The 27,224-nt window shown below is 45.6% G+C and overlaps 10 non-coding genes across 10 annotated transcripts; all 10 read right to left on the bottom strand.

Annotated features, from left to right (window-relative positions):
* Positions 1-8,297: 8,297 nt before the first annotated feature.
* On the bottom strand, positions 8,298-8,371 carry Trnat-agu (transfer RNA threonine (anticodon AGU)). The gene has a single exon. It is a non-coding gene; the product is annotated as a tRNA-Thr (tRNA).
* An 83-nt stretch (positions 8,372-8,454) lies between these two features.
* Positions 8,455-8,528, bottom strand: Trnat-agu (transfer RNA threonine (anticodon AGU)). The gene has a single exon. It is a non-coding gene; the product is annotated as a tRNA-Thr (tRNA).
* An 85-nt stretch (positions 8,529-8,613) lies between these two features.
* Trnat-agu (transfer RNA threonine (anticodon AGU)) lies at positions 8,614-8,687 on the bottom strand. Its single transcript has one exon. It is a non-coding gene; the product is annotated as a tRNA-Thr (tRNA).
* Positions 8,688-8,772: 85 nt separating this feature from the next.
* On the bottom strand, positions 8,773-8,846 carry Trnat-agu (transfer RNA threonine (anticodon AGU)). Its single transcript has one exon. It is a non-coding gene; the product is annotated as a tRNA-Thr (tRNA).
* An 88-nt stretch (positions 8,847-8,934) lies between these two features.
* Positions 8,935-9,008, bottom strand: Trnat-agu (transfer RNA threonine (anticodon AGU)). The gene has a single exon. It is a non-coding gene; the product is annotated as a tRNA-Thr (tRNA).
* An 85-nt stretch (positions 9,009-9,093) lies between these two features.
* Trnat-agu (transfer RNA threonine (anticodon AGU)) lies at positions 9,094-9,167 on the bottom strand. The gene has a single exon. It is a non-coding gene; the product is annotated as a tRNA-Thr (tRNA).
* An 85-nt stretch (positions 9,168-9,252) lies between these two features.
* Positions 9,253-9,326, bottom strand: Trnat-agu (transfer RNA threonine (anticodon AGU)). Its single transcript has one exon. It is a non-coding gene; the product is annotated as a tRNA-Thr (tRNA).
* An 85-nt stretch (positions 9,327-9,411) lies between these two features.
* Trnat-agu (transfer RNA threonine (anticodon AGU)) lies at positions 9,412-9,485 on the bottom strand. The gene has a single exon. It is a non-coding gene; the product is annotated as a tRNA-Thr (tRNA).
* An 88-nt stretch (positions 9,486-9,573) lies between these two features.
* Positions 9,574-9,647, bottom strand: Trnat-agu (transfer RNA threonine (anticodon AGU)). The gene has a single exon. It is a non-coding gene; the product is annotated as a tRNA-Thr (tRNA).
* Positions 9,648-25,454: 15,807 nt separating this feature from the next.
* Trnat-agu (transfer RNA threonine (anticodon AGU)) lies at positions 25,455-25,528 on the bottom strand. Its single transcript has one exon. It is a non-coding gene; the product is annotated as a tRNA-Thr (tRNA).
* Between the last annotated feature and the right edge of the window lie 1,696 nt (positions 25,529-27,224).

The raw sequence follows: 27,224 nt of genomic DNA, 5'->3' as shown, positions 1-27,224 counted from the left end.
GTTCCAGCTGGAGCACTGCGACGCCATCGTAAGTGATGTCACAGCACTCGAACACGCACCGCATCGTGTGAATATTCGAAAAAAATTGACCTCCCTTTGATCCCACACGTTTGGTGGTCTGCGACTATTTCTTTGATGACGCCTTGAAGTCTGGCTGCCAAAACCTTCATGAAAATCTTATAGTCGACATTGGTTAAAGATATCGGCCTATAAGATGTCACGATCATAAGTTTCTCCGCTTTGTCACTCTTAGGTATCAAGATGGTATGCGCTTTACCAAAAGAAGGCGGCAAAGCTTTGTTCACATACGCTGCGTTAAACAGGTCTGTTAGCAGGGGCGACAGTTCTTTCTTGAACGCTTTATAAAAACACGTGCTCAGACCGTCAGGTCCGGGTGATTTGCCATTGTTCAAATCATTTATTGCTTTTACGATTTCGTGTTCTCTTATAGTCCCTTCTAATCGGTCCTTCGTGTCGTCACTCAATCGCGGCATGCGACTGAGAAAGGCCCTTTTGAACTCATCTACATTGGCTTCTTGATATGCAAACAGTGACGGGTAATACTCTAAAAACGCTCGGCCTATGCTCTTATTATCGTCGACGAGTGTGCCATTCCACGAGATCTTATCGACATGATTACGTCGACCATGAGCTTTTTCAAGTCCTAGTGCCCTTTTGGTGGGCGTCTCTCCCGCTACTAATGCGTTTCCTCTTGCTCGCACAATCGCACCTTGATAGCGTTCTTTGTCCAACTTTTCGATTTTTTCTTTGATGGTTCGCATATCTTGCTTATACGCCCCTGGCTCTTCGCACTCCAGCGCTATCAGCTGATTAAGTATCTTTAGTAAGTCTCGTTATTTCATTTCCCTCTCAAACTTTAAGCAGCTCGACCTTTCTATTGCTTTCATTTTTACTTTCTGTTTGAACCATTCCCATTTCTCTGCTATGGTTTCAGTACTTTCATCGCATACTTCCATATTGGCCTCATGTATTGCCTCTACAAATGGCTCGTCTTTTAGTAGTAAGGCATTCATTTTCCATAGTTCCCAGTTAAAAGATGATTCCTTCTTCTTCATACCTATGTGACACTTCACCAAGCAGTGATCTGAGAACGACACAGGTGCGACAGAATAACTGTGGCACATTGGAATCATGTCTTGTGACATGTACAAGCGGTCTAACCGCGCATGACTACTGCCTTGAAATTGTGTATACATCACCTCCCGCTCCCCCTCCAGATGGTCACATACATCGTCTAGTTCACTATCACTAATCAACTTAGGAAAGTATGTGACTGCTTTTATCTCGAATACCGGCATTATTGGATCGATCCCGAGCCCTCAAAACACAGTTGAAATCCCCCAACAAAATCATGCACTTATCACGGCTAATGTACCGAAAAAGATTCGAAAAAAATACAGCACGCTCTTCTACAACATTTGGCGCATATATGCACATAACTCTGAATTCGACTCCACCACAAACAAAGTCGCAAACGACCATTCTTCCCGATCTGACATGAAAATACACTTTCAACCACAAGGTCGGGTAACTTCTTAATAAACAGGACGCATCCAGCTGACGTCCCTACCGCGTGGCTCACCACCGCATAATATCTGGTCGTGAAACGCCTCACCATGCTCCCGGTCTCCTCCTCCCCGTCTACCTTGGTCTCCTGGACAGCTAGAACGTCTATGTCTTGGTCAGTGGCCAACCGTAGGACTTGACTCTGCCTACGCCTAGCCGCCAGCCCTCTAACGTTTAGAGTTGCAATACTGAGTGACGGATTAGGAACCATGATGAACTAGATAATGAGGTAGGCCCGGAGCATGGTGCTTACCCCTCACGACCAGCCGTCGGCTAGCCGTCTCCGGGACCGCCCGGTTTCTCGTCGTTGTTTGTCTGCTGGGCTTTGTCCCCATGCTTTCTGTCGGACGGAACGTTCGGCTTTGGTTTGAAGCTCGACCGCCTCCCAAGAGGCGATTTCGCCGGCGGCCCATCACTGGAGCTGGTTGCCGCGTTGTCCTTGTCCTCGGCCTCATCTCGGGGACGCTTGAAGGTGGCTCCGAGACTAGCAGCCCGGTCACCGTCGATAGCGGCCTCGCCCTGTTGCATCGGTGCATCGTCGTCGTCTCCTTCGTCTTCACTTGCGCCTTCCTTTGCATGGAAAGCTTCCGCGTCGACCCGTGCCGGCGCAGTCACTTGCTCCGTAGTTTCCTTTCCCTTGGCGTCAACGCCCTCCGGTACCGACCCAGCACCTGTCGCTGGGTGCACAAGGTCTCCGGCTCCCTAAGCAGCGTCTTCGGTCTCGACCACATCCATGACCGAGTTCTGCTGCCTCTTGACTCGCCGCTCGGCCAGTCGCGGTAGCGTAGGTCTTCGACACATTCGGTGTCAATGTGCCCGTAACGTCGGCACCGGGAGCAGCGTGGCACCTTACACTCCCGTCCGCACGTGCCCAGTGCCTTGGCAGCGGAGGCACTGCATCGGCCGACCGGGTACCACCACCAAGGCCAACTCTCCGGCAACACGTATCTGGTGAGGAATATCTTCCACTTTCAGGCCACTCTTCAGCTTGAGAAGAACAGTCCTCGTGGTGGAACATTTGTCTGCGACACCTTGGACACGCCACTTCTCTCGACTCACCTTTTCTACCATGCCGATGGCCGCCAATGCAGTCCGGACGTCTTCCTCGGCCACACCGTGCAGCAGCCAGGGAAGTCTGAGCTTCACCTGCTGATACTGCGGGTCGGCGATCACACATCGCCGCCCCTTCACCTGAAGTTCTTTCAAGGCCAGCAGGCGCTTCGTTGCAGCTACGTGTCACTGAGGGTCACCGCCCACGCATGATTAACTTGGTAGGCCCCAACGCACACAATTTCAGGCAGCAGGCTCGTAGGCGTTAAGGCATCCCTAAAATCTTCGACCTTGTAAGGCCTCGCTCGTACATCACCATGCAGAAACACGGTGTTATTCACTATTCGTCCTTTTGGCAGTTGAGGCAAAATAAACTGGTATTCCATTTCTTCGTCGTTGCTGTACCTGTTTCCGCGGCCAAAAGTAACCGCTGTCGCTGCCCTTGAAGAGGCCATGATCCCACGAACCGTCACGCTCGGTGGCCGGAAGCAGAATGACTAAGTCACGGCGCCAGTGAATAATCGCTTTTCAGCGTTCACATCAATCGCGGGTATTGTCCTGTGAACTATGCTAAAAAGTATATGAAGTACCTTGAGGCACCGGTGAGATTCGAACTCACGATCTCCTGTTTACTAGACAGGCGCTTTAACCAACTAAGCCACGGCTTTTTTTTTCTTTATTTCCATAACAACATACAACACGGAACCCAACATAAAAAATGCTAAAAGCGCCAACCAATAGCTTGTTGACGCGGCACGACTAAAAGGGCTTTAATGACACTAGGTCATTAAGTACGGGAAACCATGTTGGCTGTTCATCTTTTGATTGGTACACATCACGCATATAGGCAATACTTTCAATGAAGTTTTCCCTTACCGTTCTTAAAACAGGTTCTGCATGTTTGAATGCCATTCTGGTTTTCCAGATACTATGCAGGCTTAATACCATGAACATGTCATATGGTACGCCCTCATCATTGTTTACTGGAAGAAAATGAATCCCATATGATGTGAGGGGCAAATCCTTTTTCAGCGTTCTCTGGAGAATGTCTCAATGAAATATAGAATCATAACAGTCCAGGAATATATGGATTACTGTTTCAGGCTTCCGGCATAAAAGGCAGTCAGCTGACCAGGGAAAAAAAAACCCTTTTCCTGCAGCCAAGGTTTGACTGGGAGCGTACCACTATGAAGTAGAAAAAAGAAAGTTTTCACAGACGGTCGAACCGGCATTCTTTTAACTCTTTTTAAAACGTCCTTACCCGCACTGACAAAAAACATGTTTCGATAAAGAGGCACTGGAAGCATGACGTCACGTAGATCTTTATACAGTTGTTTCTTTGATACAAAGGTGAGATAATCTAACGAGAAACGTACTTTAAGAATTTTGAAAGCGCTTACAACTTCGCGTAGATACCCGCACAAACTACTTCCTGTAACCCCACACGAAGACACAATAAACTCAGGAATGGCGCTGTGCAATCTCACTTGAAGCACTGCACGCAAAAAAGGGTCGTGCTGGTCCCGCAAAAATATAAACCTTGAGACAATCTGCCTCAGAAAAAGATGGGCTAAGCCAAGCCCTCCCCTTTTCAGGGAGTGAAACAAGTTTAGTCGGCTCGTGCGCTCCCATGTTGAATTCCATACAAATACTGCAAGGATCCTGTGAAATTTTTGCACACTAGCTCGTGACATAGCAATCACCTGCAACACATACCAAATTCGTGCAACAAGGAACGTATTGCAAATCGCTGACCTAGTAAATATGGATAAATTTTTTCCTCCCCATTTGGTGGTTTTCGTGCGCACCCGTTCAATCTCTTCTTTCCAATATTCTGAAGGTTCATCATACCAGTTTAAAGGTGCTCCTAGATATTTTTGGGGCGAGACTGTCCACTGTAGGTTTTCAAAGACATTGGGCTTCTCATCCCAGCTTCTATGCCAGAAACCTTTACACTTCTCCCAGTTAACAACGCTTCCAGACATTTTGCAAAACGTTCGAGCTTGTTGAACAGTTTCGCTAACACTTTCCTTGTCCCCACAAAAGACGGCAACATCATCTGCATACGAGAGAATTTTCACTTCACTCGTCATTAAGCGGAATCCCCTTATTTTGTCACTGTGTATCACTTTTAAGCAAAAAGGCTCCAAGTAAATTGCGAAGAGAAGTGACGAAGCCGGACATCCTTGCTTTATACTTCTACAAATTTTAATTTCCCCAGAGAGCTGTTTGTTTACTATCAAGTTCGTGCTACACTCTTCATAACATAGTTTCAATCCTTCTAGTATAATGTTGCCAACATTCACATGCTCTAGAATAGTGAAAAGCACACTGTGTACAACACGATCGAAAGCCTTCTCCAAGTCAAGTTGCATCATTGCCACTCTGCCTTCCCATGCATCGCAACACTCAAGAATACTTCTTGCCACATGTATATTATTCAGTATCGACCGGCCTCTTATGCCACATGTTTGATGTGGGCCTACTATTGATGTCATCACTGACTGCAACCTTCTTGCTAACACTTTCATAAATATTTTGTAGTCGACATTTAACAAACTTATGGGGCGGTACGATCTTACTGAGAGAAGCTTTAAAGGGTCGTTGGTTTTCGGAATCAGGACGGTATGGGTTTTCCGGAAAGATGGTGGCATATATTTTACTTCATAAGCCTCCGCTAGAACATGGTGTAAAACGACTGCTAGTTCATGCTTAAATGCCTTATAGAAAGCCGCGCCTAGGCCATCAGGTCCTGGCGCTTTTCCAGGTTTCAATTCATCAATTGCTCTTTCGATGTCACTGAAGGTAATGGGTTCCTCAAGAACGGTTTTTACGTCCTCATCTAGCCTCGGCATTAAAGGCAGATATTCCATGTCAAAACCAGCTTCCACTAGTCCTTTGCAGCTCAACAACTCTCGGTAGTGTTCGGTGAAGGCACGCTGTATTGTATCACTATCGCTACTACGTACGTCACCATATTCAATTTCTTTTATTTCATTTTGTGACGCGTATCTTTTCTCTTCGGTCAAAGCCCTTCTTGCGGGCGTTTCCCCCAGCCACAAATGCTCTGCGCGCGCACGTATGACTGACCCTTTATATCTCTCGACATCAAGGATTTCAAGCTCATTTTTTACGTTCCTTATCTCATTTGACAACTCGCCTGGCTGTGCGCATTTTATCGACAACATTTTGTTCAGCTTACTTCGGAGTTCATTTTCCTTTCTTTTTTCATTATAGCGTAATATAGAGGCCCTTTCAATGGCTGTTATTTTAAAGTCCTGTTTAAATTCTTCCCACATCGTTATGAACCCTCCGGATTCACAAGCAAGCATCTCTCGTAAACGGACGTTTACAAACTCGAGAAAGGTTGCATCGTCCAGAAGCTTGACATTGAATTTCCATAAGTCCCAATTGAAAGATCGGTTTTCTTTTCTTTTGCCAAGGGAGAACATAACGAGACTATGGTCACTGAAAGATACGTGGCTCACATCATAGCCACTGCACAACGGAACCAGTCTCGCTGATACATATGCTCGATCTAATCGAGCGTGACTGCCCCTTTGGAAATGCGTAAACACAGTCTGCATTCCACCGCGAAACATAGCACCAACATCCTCTAATTCATGCTCTTGGACTGCTGCGAGCAAAAAAAGCGCACTGTGATCACGAACTAGCGAGTAGCTATTGCGGTCTTCAGTAAAACAAACACAGTTGAAATCTCCCAGCAAGATGACATAGCGCTCAGATTTCATATACACTTCTAGATTTTCAAAGAAGTCGCGGCGTTCTCTTTCATTATTTGGGGCGTATATGCAAATTGCCCGCCATTCAGCATCCCAGAGCGAGAAATCACACACGATCATTCGACCTTCATGACAAACAAATACAGATTGCATAACAATTTCTAAAGATTTCCGCAATAGCAAAACGCAGCCACCGGAATTACCGACAGCGTGAGAAACGCAAGCATTGTATCGAGCTCTAAATGGTTCGAGCATTCGATCCGTTCGTTCTTCACTTTCAATTTTTGTTTCCTGTAGAGCGACTATGTCCAAATCATTGTCGTGCAATAACCGGCTGACCTGGTACTGCCGCCTTCTGGCCCCGAGGCCTCGGACATTAAGCGTACCAATGCGTAGTGCTATTTTTGATTTTGAATCCATCCTTGTTTTGTTGTTTATTCCGAAAGAGAGAACTGGGCCTCTAGGTTAACTAAATCCTTGCATTTTGCCGATTCGCAGTAGTGCGAAAACCTTTCATAATAACAAAAAACAAAGACGGCCACACTTTACCAATGTAGAGAGTCCGTCCCTCACCTTGCACAACAGCATTGCTCGACGACGCCCTCGTTATTACGGGGGCGCCTTCGTTACCGTCGGATGGGAATCCGGCGGAACGTTAGGCTTTGGTTTAAAGGATGAACGGCGGTACGGAATGTCTTTTCTGGGTGGCTCCTGCACCTTCTCACTGGAACCGTCGTCGCCGTCGGAGGCTTGCCCGTGGGGCCGCTTCGCAGATGAGCTGCTTGCAACGTCCATGTCTTCTTCGTCATTACCCGGTGAGGGCGAAGCGGTGTCAGGGGCGTCTTTGCCCACGCACGTTGGGGTGGCCGTTTCCTGCTGTACACATGGCACATCACCATTTTCACTTTGAACACTTTTCACATTCTCTCCTTCGGAAGTTTCAACTGCTGGAGATATAGGCTCGCTGACCTTGTCTCCCTCTGCCTCCGCCGCGTCCACCTCGTCCATGATGTGCTCTGCGGGGTCCTCCCGGCTCCTTTGGCTGGCCACGCTCGCGTAGGTCTTAGCGCACTGGCTATCATCATGTCCGAAGCGCCGACACAGCTTGCACCTTGGGACGCGGCAATCTCGGCGAATATGCCCTGTTCGCTGGCACCGCAGACAAAGCGGCGGCCTTCCAGGTACAACAACAAGGGCCATAATGCCAGACACTCGTAGCTGGTGTGGCAGGTCGTCCAAAGTAAGGCCAGCCTTTAGTTGCAGACTAACCGTCCGTGTTGAAGAGCCCTTATCGCCGAGTCCTGGTACACGCCAATGCTCTCTGCAAAGATGCGTCACCTTCCCATACGGTGCGAGAGCGGTGCGCACGTCTTCATCAGGCATGTGGTAAAGCAGCCAATAAAGCCTTAGGCGCACAGTATGGGTGCTCGGATCTATCACGAGGCAGCGGTGATTCTTGACAGTCAGGTCGGTGACTGCGAGCAACTTTTTCATTCCTTCCGCATTCTTGAAGGTCACCGCCCATATGTGATTCATCTGAAACGCCCCCAAGGCAACCACCTCGGGAAGCAATTCCAGACGATTCAAAGTGTCTCGGAAGTCCTCAGCTCGAAAAGGCCTGGCTTTCACGCTGCCGTGAAGGAATAAAGTATTTAAAACAGAAGAACCTGATGGCAGTTGAGGCAAAATAATGTCATAGTCTTTAGACTCCTGGGCATCTGTCCTGTTTCCGCGGCCCTGCTGGGCCGCATTCGCTGCTCCAAAGGAGCTCGACATTACACGACCGTACACTACGGTGGCCGCAAGTGGAATCCCAACTAAGCCACGGCGCCAGTGTTTGATCGCCTTTTCAGCGTTCACGTCAATCGCGGGTATTGTCCTGTGAACTATGCAAAAAAGTGTAAATGAAATACCTTGAGGCACCGGTGAGATTCGAACTCACGATCTCCTGTTTACTAGACAGGCGCTTTAACCAACTAAGCCATGGCGCCGTCGAATGACGGTATTTTCAGCGTTCGCATCAATCGCGGGTATTGTCCTGTCAATAATACAAAGAGTAAAAAGAAATGACTTGAGGCACCGGTGGGATTCGAACTCACGATCTCCTGTTTACTAGACAGGCGCTTTAACCAACTAAGCCACGGCGCCAGTGTTTGAGCGCCTTTTCAGCGTTCACGTAAATCGCGGGTATTGTCCTGTGAACTATGCAAAAAAGTGTAAATGAAATACCTTGAGGCACCGGTGAGATTCGAACTCACGATCTCCTGTTTACTAGACAGGCGCTTTAACCAACTAAGCCACGGCGCCAGTGTTCGATCGCCTTTTCAGCGTTCACGTCAATCGCGGGTATTGTCCTGTGAACTATGCAAAAAAGTGTAAATGAAATACCTTGAGGCACCGGTGAGATTCGAACTCACGATCTCCTGTTTACTAGACAGGCGCTTTAACCAACTAAGCCACGGCGCCGTCGAATAACGGTATTTTCAGCGTTCGCATCAATCGCGGGTATTGTCCTGTCAATAATACAAAGAGTAAAAAGAAATGACTTTCTTTTAGGCACCGGTGGGATTCGAACTCACGATCTCCTGTTTACTAGACAGGCGCTTTAACCAACTAAGCCACGGCGCCAGTGTCTGAGCGCCTTTTCAGCGTTCACGTAAATCACGGGTATTGTCCTGTGAACTATGCAAAAAAGTGTAAATGAAATACCTTGAGGCACCGGTGAGATTCGAACTCACGATCTCCTGTTTACTAGACAGGCGCTTTAACCAACTAAGCCACGGCGCCAGTGTTTGAGCGCCTTTTCAGCGTTCACGTAAATCGCGGGTATTGTCCTGTGAACTATGCAAAAAAGTGTAAATGAAATACCTTGAGGCACCGGTGAGATTCGAACTCACGATCTCCTGTTTACTAGACAGGCGCTTTAACCAACTAAGCCACGGGGCCAGTGTTTGAGCGCCTTTTAAGCGTTCACGTCAATCGCGGGTATTGTCCTGTGAACTATGCAAAAAAGTGTAAATGAAATACCTTGAGGCACCGGTGAGATTCGAACTCACGATCTCCGGTTTACTAGACAGGCGCTTTAACCAACTAAGCCACGGCGCCAGTGTTTGATCGCCTTTTCAGCGTTCACGTCAATCGCGGGTATTGTCCTGTGAACTATGAAAAAAGAAAGTGTAAATGAAGTACCTTGAGGCACCGGTGAGATTCGAACTCACGATCTCCTGTTTACTAGACAGGCGCTTTAACCAACTAAGCCACGGCGCCTACGTAGACGCGTGTATATGTATGTGAAGCTCGTATGGCGATACGAGTGATATCCGATGACCCAGTTTTGGTCACTCAGTTTGAGTATCACGTATGAGTATAGGGAGCGCTTCAGAAACCTGTTTTATGCACATTGTTAAACGCCTCGCTTGACTGACACTAGCTGCAACCTATCTATGAGCTCTGGGTAGTCGGCCGGCCTTGAGCACGACTTCGCCTTTCGCCTCCGCCGAGCGGCCTCTTGCACGTTACCGCTCACAAAGACACTAGTACATGTCAAGGGCGGAGCTACTAGATTTTCACGCAAAGCGGGTGCTTTAGTAAAAGTTTTTTTTTTAAATTGCGGTGTTTTTATCTGTGTTCAACTTTATCCACAAGAACATGTCGTACCTATACAATAAAGGCGTTTCCCTAGGCTCATGCGAGGCTCCTTTTTGTAGCAACCTATATTTAGGCCAATTAGATGGAAACATTCCTCAGCTCATCAGGGGATGATGTATGCCAAACGTTTTAAACTTGTTGAATATTTTTTAGCGTTTGTGGAGTGCCTTAGTCAGAGTTTGCAGAATGAATGCACCGATGTTTTTAACGTTGTTCGCAAACTTGAGGTCCCTTCACGTAACGTTTCAATTACCAATCGATAACAGACTTCGGTTCCTTGACGTTCAGTTTGTTGTAACTGACAGCGTGACGTGTTGGTCACACAGCCAATGAGCCCAAAACCTGTTGTCCAATTTCATTCTCCTCATTCAAAGTTAGTAAACAGTTGCATAACCGACATCTGTTTTAAAATTGTACTGAAGAAATCAGTCACACGTTTAGTGAATGCAAGTACAAAGCAGCAGGCCTCGCGCCCGAAGGAGGCCGGATGTCCTTACCATGTGCTGGTGTCAGTAGCGGAAGGGCTGCTCAAGCAGGCAAGCTCGGAATACACTTCCCCTGCAACAGAGGAAACAGCAGCCGGGACGAGAAAAAAGTTGCCGTGAATTCCTGCAGGTGTCACACAGCCTGAAGAAAATAGGGAGCCAAGGAAATGTGCGGGTCTTCCCTTAAACAACTATGAAGTTAGCCATCCTGTCCAAACGTACACATCATATAAATAACTAGAAAACCTGTTTGTGACAAGAAACAAAAATGATAAGCTTATCGCATACGCAGCTGGGGCAGATTATCGGATTCCTCTATTCTGTGGCAAATATTACATATGCCAGACCAGCAGACGCTATAATGAATGCTTAAGAGAACACAGAAACAAAGTGAAATATGTATCAGGTGACAATTTTCCACCATTTCATTGCAAAACGTGTGAATTTGTCCCCTTCTAGAAGATACCGCTATTATGGGCAAGAGTAAATCTGGGACTGTAAGCTTAACCGCAGAAACCGAGCAGATCAAGCGGGTATAAGTACAGCGGGTCCCCATATCAAAGTTTGCTGTCGACCGTCAGCGCTTGTACGTCTGGTTTGTTACTTCTTGTGTCCTCTTTCTTGCTTGCCTGCGCTTTATGCTATTCCAAGATCATCAGAGCACAAGCCCACATCGCTACCCTTGTACACATTACCAAGAATATTGAATATTCCTCCTTCGGCGATCTGTCCAACTTCATCGCAGTTCACCAGCGTAACAGACTGCGCAGCATTTTTTTAAAATTATATTTCAAGAGATAGATGGAATTTCCACGACATTAAGTTACTAAAATCAAGGGGTTATAAACAGGGATAAGGTGCCTCAGAAAGGCTGGCCAACGTTTCGATAGGAGGATCTATCTTTATAAAAGGCGGCCTCGTAATTCTCGGCAGGTTGGTTTTAACGGGTTCGTAGAGTGACGTCACGTCGATGTCGGTGGCGGCTGACTGTAAAGGGGGAGACTGAAAAGAAATGGACCATCTTCGTTTGACTGTCTCTAGGCGTGGTTTACAAAACGAGAGGGCAGGAGCGGGTGAGCGGGCGAGCGGGAGAGCAGCAGAACAAAAAAAGAAACACGACATAGAGGGTGTTGGATGAGCGACAGTTTAGGGAGCATTCAGAGGTGCTGTAGGTGGCGTGCGTTTGGGGTCTTTGAAGAGCCGGTCAGCCGGTCAGTGTGCGAGTAACAACAAGACGAGTTGAACGAATGACTTGAGTAGCGTAGCAGCAACGTGTTGGGTAATCTTGAAAATGTTAGGATGGCGACATGGAGTCTGGAGGGAAGTGTACTTGGAAGGCAGCAGCTTCTTTAAAATTCAAGCCACACGACTACGTCGCATTTGCTTTCAAAACCATGACTACGTAGACAGACTCGATCACCTTAAGGAAACCCCATCAAGCAGAAACTACCGTAACACTGCCCTTCAGAAAGCCTACACCGATGCAACCAAACTTGATCAAGCCGAGGTCCTCAAACCCCACCCTCAGATAAGGACAACAACGCCTCTTCTTACCACTAAATTCTCAAATGCACTGCCAAACGTGAACAACTTCCTCAGTAAATACTACCCAGTTCTCACCAGCAACCAGAAACTTAATAAGATATTTCCCGACCCGCCCAGAGTAGCCTTCAGACGCAACTCTATAATTTCAAGGACATTCTTGTACACGCCAAACTAAGGACAAGAACGAAGCCAACATCCGGTCACGGTGGCCGCTCCAGGTGTTCGACATGCAAGCATATTCAATCTACTACTACAGTAAAAAAGTACAGCGTCGGATTACCTTCACAAGTTAACTTCGAGTTTTACCTGCACCTCAAGTAGCGTAGTCTATACTGGCTAGAATGTGCCGCTTGTAACAAGCAATACATAGGTGAGACTGGACAAGGAATTCACGCAAGACTCAACGGCCATACCGCACATACAAAACACAATTTACCTAAAGCAGTAGCCAGCCACTTCAATTAACATGGTCTTATATTTGATGAAGCAAGGCTCTACATGCTACAAATTTCCGTTCACCTCGCGAGAAGAAATATACAGAATCATACGTCATACAGAAGTTTAAGTGCCTGCACCAGACGGGAATCAATTTGGCACGTGGAAACTTAGAATCGCTAAAAGCTGTAACTTGAACCTGAAATTGTTATACCATTACCAAAGGCACAAAACACGTTAGGCCTCCAGCTTACCTTGATTCTCCAACCTCACCTATTCCTCCATTTCCAGTTTTTCCCTGCCTATTCCCTACCAATCAATTTATTATGCTCTTACACGCTTTTACGCATAGATCAACCATACGAGCGTTTTTCCCACGTACACCAGCCCACTCACTGTTTTTTTTTCTGAGGTCACCCTCCAATGCCGTCTTTTTTAAATAAATGTATTTAAGGAGATGTTGGTGCCTATATATGGCGCCGGCTACTCCTCTTCTCTTACATGATAGTTGTCCTCAGAAAGTTGTCTAAAATCACAAAAATGGACTAATAACCACATGTAAGAACATTCACGTACTAAGTCTTGACTGCAATATAAATAAATGTTCGCGCAACAGAAGAGTTCACATAACATAAATACTCACAAAACTGAAGTGTTCAGACGCAACCCCTGAGTTCACAAAGCATATATGTTCGCAAAACCAAGATGTTCACACAGAAGATGTTGGGCACTTGCAAATTAGGTCCCTCTTGAATGCCGCGCTCTAAGTACAACAGTCTTTTACACAGACACAAATGTTACATGAACACGAAGACACAATAAACATGTAATCCAGAGTGCCTGTTAACAATAACAATGCCAGCAGTAACTGATATCTGACTTAGTAATTTTGTGATATTTTTGAGTCCTCCAAAATTGTACTAAGGCGCGTGCAGCAATGTTTTGTAGTTTTTCTGTCAGCCATGGACCCAAAATGTTTCCTATGGATAGTGGTCGTCTATGCAAGTCATGTAGTTTTTCTGAAAGCTTCTTACGGGGAGCATCATGTTTCTTACAGTGTATAAGAAGGTGTTCTATGTCTTCTTCAGCCTCTCCACATGAGCATGTAGCACTATTAGTTTTCTTATCCTATACAGGAAGCTTTTAGTATAGGCAGTGCCTAGCCGAAGCCTGTGTATTGTTGTTTCAACCGATCGGTTAATTTTAAACGGAATATTGAATTCTATTCCAGGATCAATATTATATAATTGAGAGTTTTGCGCATCATTTATGAACCAAGTTTTCTTGGACAATTTAGCACATACTTTGTTCAATAAACAACGGCCATCACTCGTTGCTAGAGGAACAAGTGATAATTCATTCTTTTGATGAGCTGCACGTGCCATTTCATCAGCCGTTACATTTCCTATGATTTCACAGTGACTTGGAATCCACTGGAAAGTTATGTCGTATTGAAGATCTTTCGCTATGGCGTATGTCTTCTGCATTTCGTATGACAATGTGCTGTTTGCTTTTCTTAAGCTGATTTCATTTAAGCTCAGCAATGAGGCTTGCGAATCACTCAGAACTACCCACCGAAAAGGCCCTGAATGCTGACATATGTAGCGTAAAGCAGAAAGTATTGCGTAAAGTTCTGCCGTTGTGGACGTTGTAAATTGGCAAAGCTTATAAACTCTTTTCTCATTGTATGCAGGTATATAAAACGCTGATGTAGAGCTTTGTTTCCAGCATGATCCATCGGTATATATGTGAATGCGATCTACGTAGTTAGTGTAAAGATGTGATCAAGTTAATTGCTTTATTGCAACTACGGGCATATCACATTTACGGCCTGCTCCAGGAATTGAAGTGACTATTTCTGGAATTGCAAGTCGCCATGGGGGATGAGTTGCTCATGCAAGCCAGTATTCGTAAGCAGGTAGTACATTTTTGCACCGCCGTATTTCATCATGTATGCGTGCAGCGGTTCTACCTTAAAGGTATTGGCATAGTGGATGATTAGCGTGTTGCTAATCAAAAAGCCAAACGAAAAAAAGTGACGACAAGTTTCCGTAAATCTTGGTGCATGAAAAGTTGATTGGCAGGGCTCAGCAATTACCGAAGCACTGGCAGATGCACGGGGAACGCCAAGACATATGCGAAGGCTTCTGGCCATTAATCTTTGAATCGTTTCCTCTAGATTACGGGATATTTCATGTAATACAGGGGCAGAGTATGCTATTCTTAATGATCGTCGAGCGAATGCGTAATAAAGAAGAGGTTGAACTACCCCATCTCACTCCAACAAATTGACGAAGAATGTTGATTAGGGAGTTGACTTTCTCCTTTAATGCTTTTATTTGGGGAGCACATGATAGCCATCTGTCAATAATAATTCCCAAGAACTTGTGTTGTCGCACAAGTTGCAAACGATGAGAGTCTAGCACGAGCTGGAATCTTTTGAGGCATTTCCTAGTAAAAGGAAGTACAGCAGTTTTCTCAAGTGAAATAATCATACCTGTACTTTTCAAAAAATCATTATTCACTGTTGGGCCAGCTTGTAACTTTTGCTGAACGGCTGGAGTACTAGTGTGAGATGCCCATATGCACAAGTCATCTGCATATAGTGAATAATTCAAGGTAGCAGGCAAGATATGGGGTAGTTCAGCCATTACACAGTTAAATAAAAATGGACTGAGTACACTACCTTGTGGAACGCCTTGATTCACTTTATGCTCTTTGCTTTTGCCATCAGCAGTTTCAATATAGATTTTCCTGTCTCTTAAGAATTCCGCAATTCATCTCAGTGTTCGGCCAACTATGCCCAACTGAATTAACCCACGCAGTACGTGAATGTGGCTGGCTGTGTCAAATGCACGTTTTATGTCTACAAACACTGCAATGGTAATTCTTCCACAGCTCCTCTCATGATCTACGTATGTACCAAGATCTAAAATAGCATCCATCGTACACCAGCACCTGCGGAAGCCTGCCATATTTTCGGGCAGTGCGTTGGTGCATTCTGTCCACCACTGAAGCCTAGCATCAATCACCTTTTCCATAAGTTTACAAACGCAACTTGTCAGGTTTACAGGGCGGAAAGAATCTAACGATAAAGGAGTTTTACCCTGTTTTAGTATAGGAACCACTCGCGCAATTTTCCAAGAAGAAGGAAGACGTTCCGATATCCACGCATCATTCAGTAATCTTAATAAAGTATTTGTGGCTACAGGACCCAGGTTTTTCAGGGCAGCATATGTGACCCCTTCAGGTCCAGCTGCTGTCCTCTGGCGGCACGATACAAGTACGTTCTTTAATTATTCTAGTGAAAACGGTTCATCTAGGTCATGATGGTCGCTTCTGATAGAAAAATTGATCGATGAGTTGACTTCTTCGACAGAATTACTGTATTCAGATGTGTTTACTGCTGCACTTGGGCGTGTAATAAGCTGACAGAACTCGTTTGAAACAGTTGTTTCCGGTACTTTCTGGACTAAAGCTGGAGCTCTGAACGGCTGTTGGTGCATTACTGGTCCACTTAAAGAGCGCAGAACATTCAATAATTTTGATTCAGGTGTAAAGGGAGTGAGTGAAGTGCAGAATTCCTGCCAGCGCTTTGTACCTAGTCGCTCCAGCTGCCGACCCATACGATCATACACCTTTTGGCATTCTCGCTAATCTTCAAGAAGGCCTGTACGGCGATATTTTCTCTAAGCTCTGCGGCGTATAGCTCTGGTCCTCTCGTATTCAGAGTCTACACCAGCGTAAGCATCAGGAATCTTAACAAATTTTGAACAAAGGTTTAATTTGTCTTCTATAAGTGATAATAGACTGTCTGTATCACTGACAGCATCAGCTTGACTTGTAATGTGATATCGAAATGCCTGCCAATTTGATATTTTTGCAGAGCGCCGATAAGTCAAAAATTGTAGTCTAGGATGCTGTATTGGATAGGAAAGTGATCACTACCCCTCGTTTTAATGTCTGTTCTCCATGTTGCTCCACATGCAATATTATTTGAGCAGAGCGCGAGGTCGAGGCAACTGGAGTAATTAAAACCCCGTAGGAAGGTCACTGAGCCGTCCTTCAACAAACACAGACCACTCTTCTGAATTGCCTTTTCTAGCTCATTTCCACGACGGTCGCAGTAGGCGCTTCCCCACATGACGTGGTGTGCATTAAAATCTCCGCAAAATATTATGTATTTCTGTATTATGTGTTTCTGAAAGAGGCCCGTCAATGTGGAAAATGATATATTTGTAGAAGGCTGTAGGTAAACACTGACAATAGTGATATTTACGTGGCCAAACCGAACTTCGCATGCTACGTATTCTGGGATGTCTGACGCTGTAGCACTTAATAGCGCTGACGGCAGTCTCTGCGCAAACAGATCATCGCTCTGCTCAATCCTGAAGATCGAGAGGATGTATAAACAACGTAGTTAGCTAGCCGAAAGTATTGTCTACACCGGCCTCTGTAATACATAACACTGGAAAGGAGAACTGAGCCACCAGTTTTCTAAAATCCGCACACTTAGAGCGACGACTATTCGCATTCCACTGAAATATGGCGACATTTTGATAAGAATTATTCATGCCCCGTCTGCGCAGTGGCTGACGTAGCGTTTTGTAATATCACTTGTTCCATATCGACTATACGGCTTTGACCTCCGGTAGGTTATTAGCCTGTGGAAGTGCGACAAGTATGGCTTTTAAAGCAGAAAACAACATTGGAATGACAAGTTCAGCAATAGACGCTGAGGGGGTCCCCTGTTTCGCTACACTTACTGGTTGCGGTGTGCTTGTAGTCTGTCGTATGTTAGTCACGTGGTTGCTCTTCTGACGAGATCCTTCCTGAGGTTCTTGTCGAGCTTGATGTTGGCTTGATGATGTCCCAAAACTTTGTCCGCGGTTTTGTGGTCCCCTTGCGACTTTCGCGTATGTCATAGAGGTGTCCTGATGTTTAGGCACTTGTGGCCGCGGTGGTTGGGCTGGCTTCATCGCATTCTTGTTTGGTTCCGGTGCACCACGCTGTTGGGTGCGACCATAGATTATGTCGTGTTGATGTTGAAGAGCTGCTGCTTTATTCTGCAGACATCCAAAAATGATGCAGTATGGCGTCCGTTGCAATTCGCACACTTGGGCTGTCTTATAGACTTGCAGTCTTTGTGATCGTGGTCTTCTGCACATATTTTGCAGCGCCTTGTTCCTCGGCAGTTTTTCGCTAAGTGATCAAATCGCAGGCAGTTATAGCAGCGCCTGGCTGGCTCCAGATATTCCTTGACTGGATGGCTAGTGAAGCCAAGATACACTCGCTCTGGAATTGGTCGGTCATAGCGGAATTCCAAAATCACACTTCTCACTGGGCGCGATTCCACAGTGCCATCTTCTTGGCGTATATGACGAGTCTGGCGTCTAGCTGATGTCACTCCTGCCTGTCTAAATATTCTGTTAATTGTTATTCTGTGTATTGTAGCGGGACATGTCTGATTTTGCCAACATTTCGTATGTATTACTCCGGAATAAATGGCTTCACTAGTAAGCCAGCTCCTGCACATGTGACAACAAACTCTTGGCTGAGGCGAGAGAACTGAATGCCACTGAGAAACTTCCGTCTTGGTTCACTCGGAAAGAACTTACTTTGTCCTTTGCTAGCGTAACGATTTCTGGGGCGACAACAATTGGGTTTACTTTCCAGAACATTTTCGTTTCTTCAATTGGTTGGAATACCAAAGGAATGCCCTCGAACCTTCATTTCTTATATGTCTTATATATATGTCTTTTCTTATATGTTTTTTTCTTCTTTCTTGTTTTCCGTCCTTCTGTTTCTTCTTTTTCTTTCTGTTTTCGCACACTTAGGCTGTCTTATAGACTTTCAGTCTTTGTGATCGTGGTCTTCTGCACATATTTTGCAGCGCCTTGTTCCTCGGCAGTTTTTCGCTAAGTGACCAAATCGCTGGCAGTTACAGCACCGACACATTCCAAAGTCCCAGACGCCAGGATATCTGTTTCGGCGCCTCGACCACACAGGGTCCTGCCACTTCTGTATACCGCCTTGACGATGCCTACGGCGAACTACTGAGGCTAACGGTCCTTGAAAGACCCAGCTGCTGCCTTCCAACTACACCCTCCCCTCCCCTCCAGATTCGTGTCGCCATCTTAACACCTTCAAAATTACCTGACGCGTTGCAGCTACGCTACTCAAGTCATTGTTTGAACTCGTGTTGTTTTTACTCGCACACTGATCAGCAGACCGGCTCTTCATAGACCCTAAACGCACGCCGCCTACGACACCTATAAACACTCCCTAACCTCTCGCTCCCCCAACACCCTCTATGTCATGTTTATTTTTTTTCTGCCGCTCTCCCGCTCTCGCGCTCGCCCGCTCTTGTCCTCTCGTTTTGTAAGCCACCTCTAGAGACAGTCAAACGAGACCGGTCATTTTCTTTTCAGTCTCTCCCTTTACAGCCAGCCGCCACCGGCATCGACGTGATGTCACTCTACTAACCTGTTAAAACGAACCTGCCGAGGATGACGATCAAGGTCGCCTTTGACGAAGAGATAGGTTCTCCTATCGAAACATTGGCCAGCCTTTCTGAGGCACCTTGTCCCTGTTTATAACCTTTATATAACGTGTGCTACTCCATTTGTCAGCCCCCTTTTTCACTTTTAAAATCTGTTCCACAAACATACCGATTTACTGCACTTGGTGGTAACGTCCATGGTGCGTTAAAGCGCTGTTCTGGTCCGGACCAAGACGCTGCTGTAACGCAGCAGGGAAGTTATAGCCAGTTGCCGTAACGCCTTATGTTATGAGAAGGGAGTACCCTCTCGACATTGCTAACTTAAAGTTCTTGAAGTTCTGCAAATCTTTCCGAACTATCATTTTTTATTATGCTGCCCAATGTGTTACACTGGGGCGATTTGGTGAAGTTAAACAGGTCGCAGGAGGAGCAACGTTCAAAATGGCTGCGTATGCCCGAGCGGTCCACCTGATAATTTAATGTGAAACTACGGCGCGCCCATTCTCTCGAGCGAGCCTCGCTTCCTGTCGGAGAAGCAAGGAGACACGCCTGAACGCCTCTACGCCCCCTGCACTGCCTGCAATGTCCCCGAATAAGTCCCGTGACCGCGCAATAACCCATTGAAAAACATGAAAAACCTCTATTGGAAGGGCGCCTTGCTGATAAAAGGAAATATAAGAACAAAACATTCCTCGACATGCACAGATTTTCCGTCCACCTTTTCTTCTTCATCTGTCGATAGCATTTGAAGATCTGAAATTTGCAGTGCAGCCGCACTCGTTGCAATGCGGAGGTAAGTGGCCACCAGTGACCCCAGGGAGCAGATTTCGGTGTTTGGGCAGCCTGTCATTAACGCATTGGACGGTCTGGCCAATGTAATTACAGTGATGTCACAGTGGTATTCAGTACATGTCCGACAGAGCCATCGTGAACATGGTGACGTGCTTCTTTCCACATGTGCTGCTAGTGTCCTTTTCGCTGGGTCCTATGGCCTTACAATGCCTGGAGATCTTCAGGGCATGCAGCATTAGCCTTACGCCATTCCTTCTGGCCGCTTTTTTTCAGTAATTCGGAAACGCCATGTAAACTTAGTTGCTGACAAGGTCATCCAAAAGAGGCAGGGTGCCCTGCCTAGCTGCTGCTATAAATTTCATGTGCCATACTTACGAAAGCAAAACTTTGTATGCGAACCTTCCCGACTTTTTGACCGTGGCTGCTGGATGCTGCTCCTGTTTGGCCAAATAGCTTACACTTCACAACATGCATTGTATAAAGTGCTCGATGTTAGGATCGAAACTTCGTATCTCAGTGTCCCAGCCAGAGGCTCTTACCATTAGGCTAAAATCTCAGGTAACCTGACAAAGCGAACTCGCGTTTTCAGATGATTTCCGCGTTTGTCTCAAGGCGTATTACGGGCGCAGAATCGTTATGCGCAAGGCATAGGAATGAAATAGGAAAATTTATAGCTTTTGACTCCCCGCGTTACGAAAGCTTTTCTTCGCACAAATTTTAACATGTGCGTGTAATCGGCTTAAGCTGCGTAATTGTTTGGAAGGTAAGTATTAGACCTACGTAAAGTTCTAGGTGGGGCGAACAATATTCAGTTAAGGCTTGCTTTGAGGTTACTTGGAATAACATAATTGGAATACAGTACTGCAGAGTGAAGACGTACACACACACAAAAAAAATCAGAGCCCTTCCACTACTGTGAAAATGGAAGCCAGCGAAGCTGTGACTATGGTGGGTCTGCTATAGTGAATATTGCTGTAGTGAATTTATAGAGGGTGTCTCAGCGAACACCTTAAGAAAAATTTAAAGGTTGCCTAGGGCAGAGAGAAAGAGAGAGATAGATGAGATGGGAAAGGCAGGGATGTTAACCGGATGGTAGATATCCAGTTTGCTACCCGGCACTGGTGAAGGGAGAAGGGGAGAGAGAAAGATAAAGAAAAATGCACACACATAGAAAGAGAGGGAGATCAGAAAAAAAGAAACACACACACACGCACATACACAAAAGAACTCAGGAGTGTCACAGTCGTTCAAGCAGGTCGCTTGAACGACTGTGACACTCATGAGCTCATGAGCTGGTCTATTCGAAGAGGCGGACATTACTTGCGCAAGAAATTGAAATGCATAATTGAATAATTAACAAAAAGATCACTAATTAAGTTTCTAACTAATTACCTAATGGCCCATATTGCAATTTACAAATTGAAGTCGTGGATTTTGCAAGGCGGATCCACTTGGAACGAATTCATGGGATGACACCAGTTTCGAGATATTAATTCCCGAACTTCGCAGAGAAATGCATTGGCGCTCCAGTTAGTTTCTTAACAAAACTTCGCTTTATGCATTGAAGCACAAGATTAAGTGGAAATCAAATCAAAACAAGTGCTCCAAATCAAGCAGGAGTTTTCTACAACGATGGCGCGCTTCACCATCAGATCGTGTTTCTGGCAGATAAGACCAACGACTTCCATTTTTTATCATACAAGCTTCTAATTCATGCCCACGAATGCATCGTTTTTGTTCTGCTAACTAAACTGTGCTTGTGGACTCAGCACATACTTCGCGAGCTCAACCATTTTTGTTTTTTTTTAATCCATCGAACTCCAACCCATTTTTATTCTCGAAAATTCCTTCTCATGATGAGGAATGAAATATTGCCTAATATTTAATTACTTCTTTGATTTGCATTTATTTTTTAAAATTTCAGCTTGAGAGAATCTTTCAAGTTCAGCAAACTACTGCAGCACTTGCAAGGGAATGTTTGGCCCATGTTGTGCGGTCGCATTGGCGAGTACGCCTTTTTCATATATCGTCAGAGCGCTCGGATACCCGCGCCAGCTTTGCCATTTTGCTTGCTTTTACCTAATTTCGCATAATTGAACCGGTGATCCGAATAAACCCGTGCAAGAAGGCGCTTCCGCATTTCGCCTTATCGCGCGGGAGATCTTAAAACTTGGATAAGCGAACGCTTCAGTAGCCATCGCAGACGGTAAACATGTATCAGCTCAAAAAAAAAAACACGCATGAAGAAAATTTTTCTGTTCGACATACGATTCGGATTCATTTTACCATTTCATCGTCCAGTGTTTCAGATTTCAATTACAACATCTTCACAGCATTCAATGGTACGGTTCCAGTCAGGTTGGCTCCGCGCGATGCTGTTAGACGGCGCAGCTGTCTGTTGGATAGGCAGTGGCATGCATTACAGTTTCAAAGGTGGTTGGTTTCCCACGTATAGTGCTTGGTCGACGACAGTTCGAGATAACTTGCAAATAGTTTATTCAGCCCCTTGAGGACAGTTAAGTCAGCCACGTCTATTCAACGTTTTTCGCGGCACGTTTAGTACAAAGGAGCAATGGAAGGCATCCGCAGCAGCGTGGAAAGTATTCTCGGAGAAGTCCTGCGCCTCCCACCGTATTTCGTTTCTGTACTAGCACGGACTTGGTTCACTTGAAGCGGGTACGCTAAGACAGTGAGTAATTGCTTCTAAAAGCGTTTCCTACGTGCCACGCACCCGCTATTTATTTTTGTTTATTTCCATGCGCACCGGCCGAATGATCCATTTTCTACAGGGAACGCTTAAAACACGAGGCCTTTTACTGCTTGCTCCCGCTGTTCTAACTTACCCGCACGCACAGCAATAAGTGAACTTGCCCATCGCGTGTAACCACGAAGAACAGACTGTGATAGACAATCTGAGGTAGAAAGAGAGAGAGAAACGAGCACAGAAAGCTAGGGAGGTTAGCCAAGGGCGTGGCCGGTTGGCTACCCTACACTTGGGGAGGGGGAAAGGGGAATATTAGATAAGAAGAGAAAAAAAAACACAATAGAGGCAGTCATCTGCAGAGTCCGTCGCAGAGGAATCTCAGCTGTCACAAGCGTTCGTACAATGCAGTGTATCCTTGACGGAGCGCAGAATGGCTTTTGCGGCCTTTTAGATGCAAGAATGCATGTCCTGGCCCCAGGATCTCTTCTTCTGAGAGCGCTCTGTTATCTAACAGGTTGAGTTTAGCTTGTAGAGTATGTCGTTGAGTGTCAAAGCATGGGCAGTGACACAGAAGGACCTCTAGAGTCTCATCGCACCCGCACAAATTACACGCCGCACTGTTGGCCATCCCTATTAGAAATGAATAGGCGTTTTTAAAGGCGACGCCCAGCCACACGCGACACAGTAAAGTTGTTTCGCGACGGGAGAGTCCAAGTTGTAGGCGAAGTCGCAAGTTATGGTCTAAAAAGTGCAAGCGTGAGTTGGTGAAACCCGGTGAATTCCATCGCGGGAGTGTGATGTGGCGAGCAAGATATTAAAGTTGCCGCGGAGCATCGGTTCTTGAGCGTGGTATAGGAACCCGCTGTTGGTTTTGATCATCCAAGCGTGGCAGTGTCATCTGCACCGTCATTGCCGAGAATTCCGCAATAACTCGGCAACCATTGAAATAGCATGTCGTATTGTGGAGTATTTATTATATGATACGGAGTACACATTGCTCACAGCAACAGTAACCGTGCTAGGACGAAAACGGAGCACTCAAAAACAAGCACGCACCATGGCAGCACTGGAGGAACGCTACTCTTGGCGAGATTCATTCGTTGTAGGCGCACACTCTAGCTGACCAATAAAATACAGTTAAGCTCAGTATTGATGTATGTGCGAATGGGATGCATGCAAGTGCGAGAAAGCCAAGCGTGCTCTCTTTGTCTTATGAGACGAGTGGATGGTTCAGCCCGTCGGCGAACCGAAACTAGACTGCACAGAATAAAAACAACAACAACAATACAGCATTAGAAAGCACACATAATTTTATGTCGATGTTGTTCGCCTACATACAGCATCATTGAAGGAAAACCGACGAAGTCTAATGTCAACACGATGCCTCTTTACGATTAAGTACGAGCTGTTTATTGCAGCTTGGCCTTTGAGACAGAACCAAAACTGCCTCAAAAAGTTTTTAGGGAGGGAAAAGAAAAGAAATGCCAAAGCAAAAAAAAAAAAATTAGATGCTTTTGTTTCACATGACAAAACCATGACAGTATGTGTTTTCGTGCCTTCGTTATTATGTTTTCTTTGTATCGGATGCATGCTCGCAGGTATCTCTGCGTGCATGCGCGTATGTGCTTTTCCACGTACCAGCACCTCTGCTACGTGGTACATATTTTAAAGCTCACTACAGGATGAGCTTCTACATTTAAGTGAATGCGTATGTGTAAATTGCCTATAAAAATTAACAACAATTTGATTTCTGAAACAAATTAGGTTACCATAGAAGCTGCGGCCGCGGAGTGGCCATGGCAACAGTGGAACAGTGAAAGTGGTCACAAATATATTCTTAAGTAAATGGCATTTAAAAGTTTATTACCCATGAAAAAAGAGTGCATTATCTATCTCCGTTTGTCTTACTGCAATGGTCATACCTGTATGCAGTCGCTGGTTTCAGTTACGCAAGGTGCGATATGGGTGCCGATTATGGACATGGACGCCGTGCAAATCCAGGGGACACACTGCGCCTAGATGGCGTGGCGTGTCCAGATTAGTTTCGATTAAGAAAAATGAAAAAAAAAAGATTAAGCAGAAGTATACAAAAATGCTAGAGTCAAAAACATGTACAGAATACCTGAATAAATCAAGACCACATGTCATCGTGCCATTTCAAAAGCGAAGCCAATAAATAATGATCAGCAGCAGCAGCAGCGCGAGAATGGAGCCCAATTACATTACGTGTGTCCTCATCACTTGTACATTTATAACAGATTTATATTACACCTCTGACCGTTTTCACAATATACACGAGTTGCATAATTACGCAACGACAAACGTACCTTTATTATTCCTCTGATAATTGAGTGTTACGCCACCAATTCTCATTGTGCACCATTATTTGAAAGGTAATCGATGATAAACATCCCCAAAGATCGGGTTCGTCTGGGCCAGTATTTTGTAGCGATGCCTTTAATGTCATAATGCCTTTTCGCGCTTATCGCGCTTTGTCAGTGGTCAGAGCGACGGTCCGCTCGCGTTATCAACGTTGATATCGTGAGCGGACCGTCGCTCTGATCACTGGCAAAGCACGATAAGCGCGAAAAGGCATGATTACTTTAAAGGCATCGCTACAAAATAGCGGCCCTGGTTTTGTTTAGAAGGTGAAGGAGGGCTCACCCTCTCCACAAGCCTGCTTGGCGCGCACACCCGACGTTTGCGGTGCGGGTGGTTGCCTTGGAACGGCGATTCTCGCAACGTCTAATGCCGAACAAGATAAAGCATCCTACCTTTCAATGGCTCAATACGGGATGCAAGCCTTTGTGTGAGTCGCCATGGTAGCCACTTCTTGGCTGCAAATGCTAAATTACTATATTTAAGTCACCGTACAAACTCCAATGCACTATTATTCGCGACCAGGCATCAGAGGAGGGAAAAAAATGAAATGCGTGTTTAACAAAGAAAAAAGGAAAACGCCTAGGCACCGGTGAGATTCGAACTCACGATCTCCTGTTTACTAGACAGGCGCTTTAACCAACTAAGCCACGGCGCCTGCTCTTCTGCGAATCTGAAGCTCGCATCACAAGACGAGCAATATCCGACGACCTAGTTTTGGTGGCTCGCGTGTTCAGAGGAAGTGGCTTTTCCCGTAACCCACCAGCTTATTCAGTATGAGCATCACGTATGAGTATACGGAGCGCTTAAGAAACCTGTTTTATGCATATGCTTTCATGCCTTGCCGCCGTTACACCAGCTGCAACCTGTCTATGAGCTCCGAACAGTCGGCCGTCCTTCGGTACGACTTATCCCTTCAGCGTTCGCCAAACAGATGTTTCATACCTACCACAACTTTTGTGGAGTTGTCTTTGGACGGCGCTCAAGAAAGCAATACTACCTGCCTATAGAGTGGGGCTACACAAAAGCCGCACACCTGATCACCGTCTCTCGATCTGTGTTGCGCCCTTCCTGTCGAGGGAGCCATGCTTCCTGCCAGCGAGTAATAGTCACTCGCATAATTGCCTCTATGTCGGACGCACTGCCTGCCACGTCAGTGATTATGGCACATGATTTCGGTAACTCATCCCATGCATAAAGTAGAAAACCATCACTGGGAGTGCGTGCTAGAGCCAGAAAGACGAATAAGAAACATCAAAGTACGGGGAGATCGTGACGTAATGGTGACGCGGCCCCTGGGTAGAATGAATTAACTTCTCAAATAAAATGAGAGCAAATTTGCCAATCAGAAAATTGTAGGCCGTAATGAAGAATTCTCCATCCAGCTTTCTGATGCTTTAGACGTGCCGCCTAAAATGTTTTCCAACAGGTAAGGAAAACCTACAAAAAACATAAGGTCGACTAGTTGTGCGGCAATTTTCCGTGCTTTTGCGGGCGTCTTACAGGCTAGGAAAAAACTTATGTAGCACGCACTCTAGAGCAACAGAAAGACAGATCGGGAATTTTTCATGATTAACAGCAATTTTCTGTTTGAGAATTTTGCTGAGAATATAATATTGAAGACGTTTAATAACAATAATAACTAATTATGTAATTAGACGAAAAACAAAACGTAGTCGCACATGCTCCAATCAACGGCAAACAACATTATGTTGGTATTGTCCACCTATGTGGCACCCATATTTTTTAAAAGTTTGGCACCAGTTACGGGAAAAACTTTTATATAAATATGTATGTGTGCGTGTGCGTGTGCGTGCATTTTCTTTAGACAGTGTTTAGTAAACCGTAAAAAGTACACATGTAAATAAAAATAGGAAAACAAACATTTATTTGGACGTTTCGTCGGCGACCGGCTTTTATCAAGAGTGAGATTGCAAGCACCCAGAGTTGAATTTAAACATTTTCTCTTTGAGGGTGTGTCATAATAGTACAGCTTGAGACCTTGACAGCGAAAAAAAAAAGAGGAGAAATGCACTTCCTTACGAAGGGACTCAACACACTATACGCAGGCTACAAGCAAGTATACCCTTATTCATTCACGACAACAAGAAAAGTCGAGAGCATATATACCTAATTGAGATAAACAAAAACACGAAGTCACGCCTAAATAAACAAGAAAAATGGCAGGTGAGAAAAATATACATAACAAACGGGCGGCAGCTTGTGGATTTCAGGGAGGAGAGGGGCACACGTTAGCATGGGAGGAGTCGCAGGCTCCAGGAAGGCGCTTCTCTCCCTCTCTCTTTTTTTCTATATCATGTGTGCATTTACTGGTATATCGTCTAGGGAAAATG

This window comes from Dermacentor silvarum, chromosome 8 (assembly GCF_013339745.2).
Source record: "Dermacentor silvarum isolate Dsil-2018 chromosome 8, BIME_Dsil_1.4, whole genome shotgun sequence".
Lineage (NCBI taxonomy): Eukaryota > Metazoa > Arthropoda > Arachnida > Ixodida > Ixodidae > Dermacentor > Dermacentor silvarum.
Note: the sequence above shows the minus strand (reverse complement) of the source record. Positions and strands in the feature narration are given on the sequence as shown.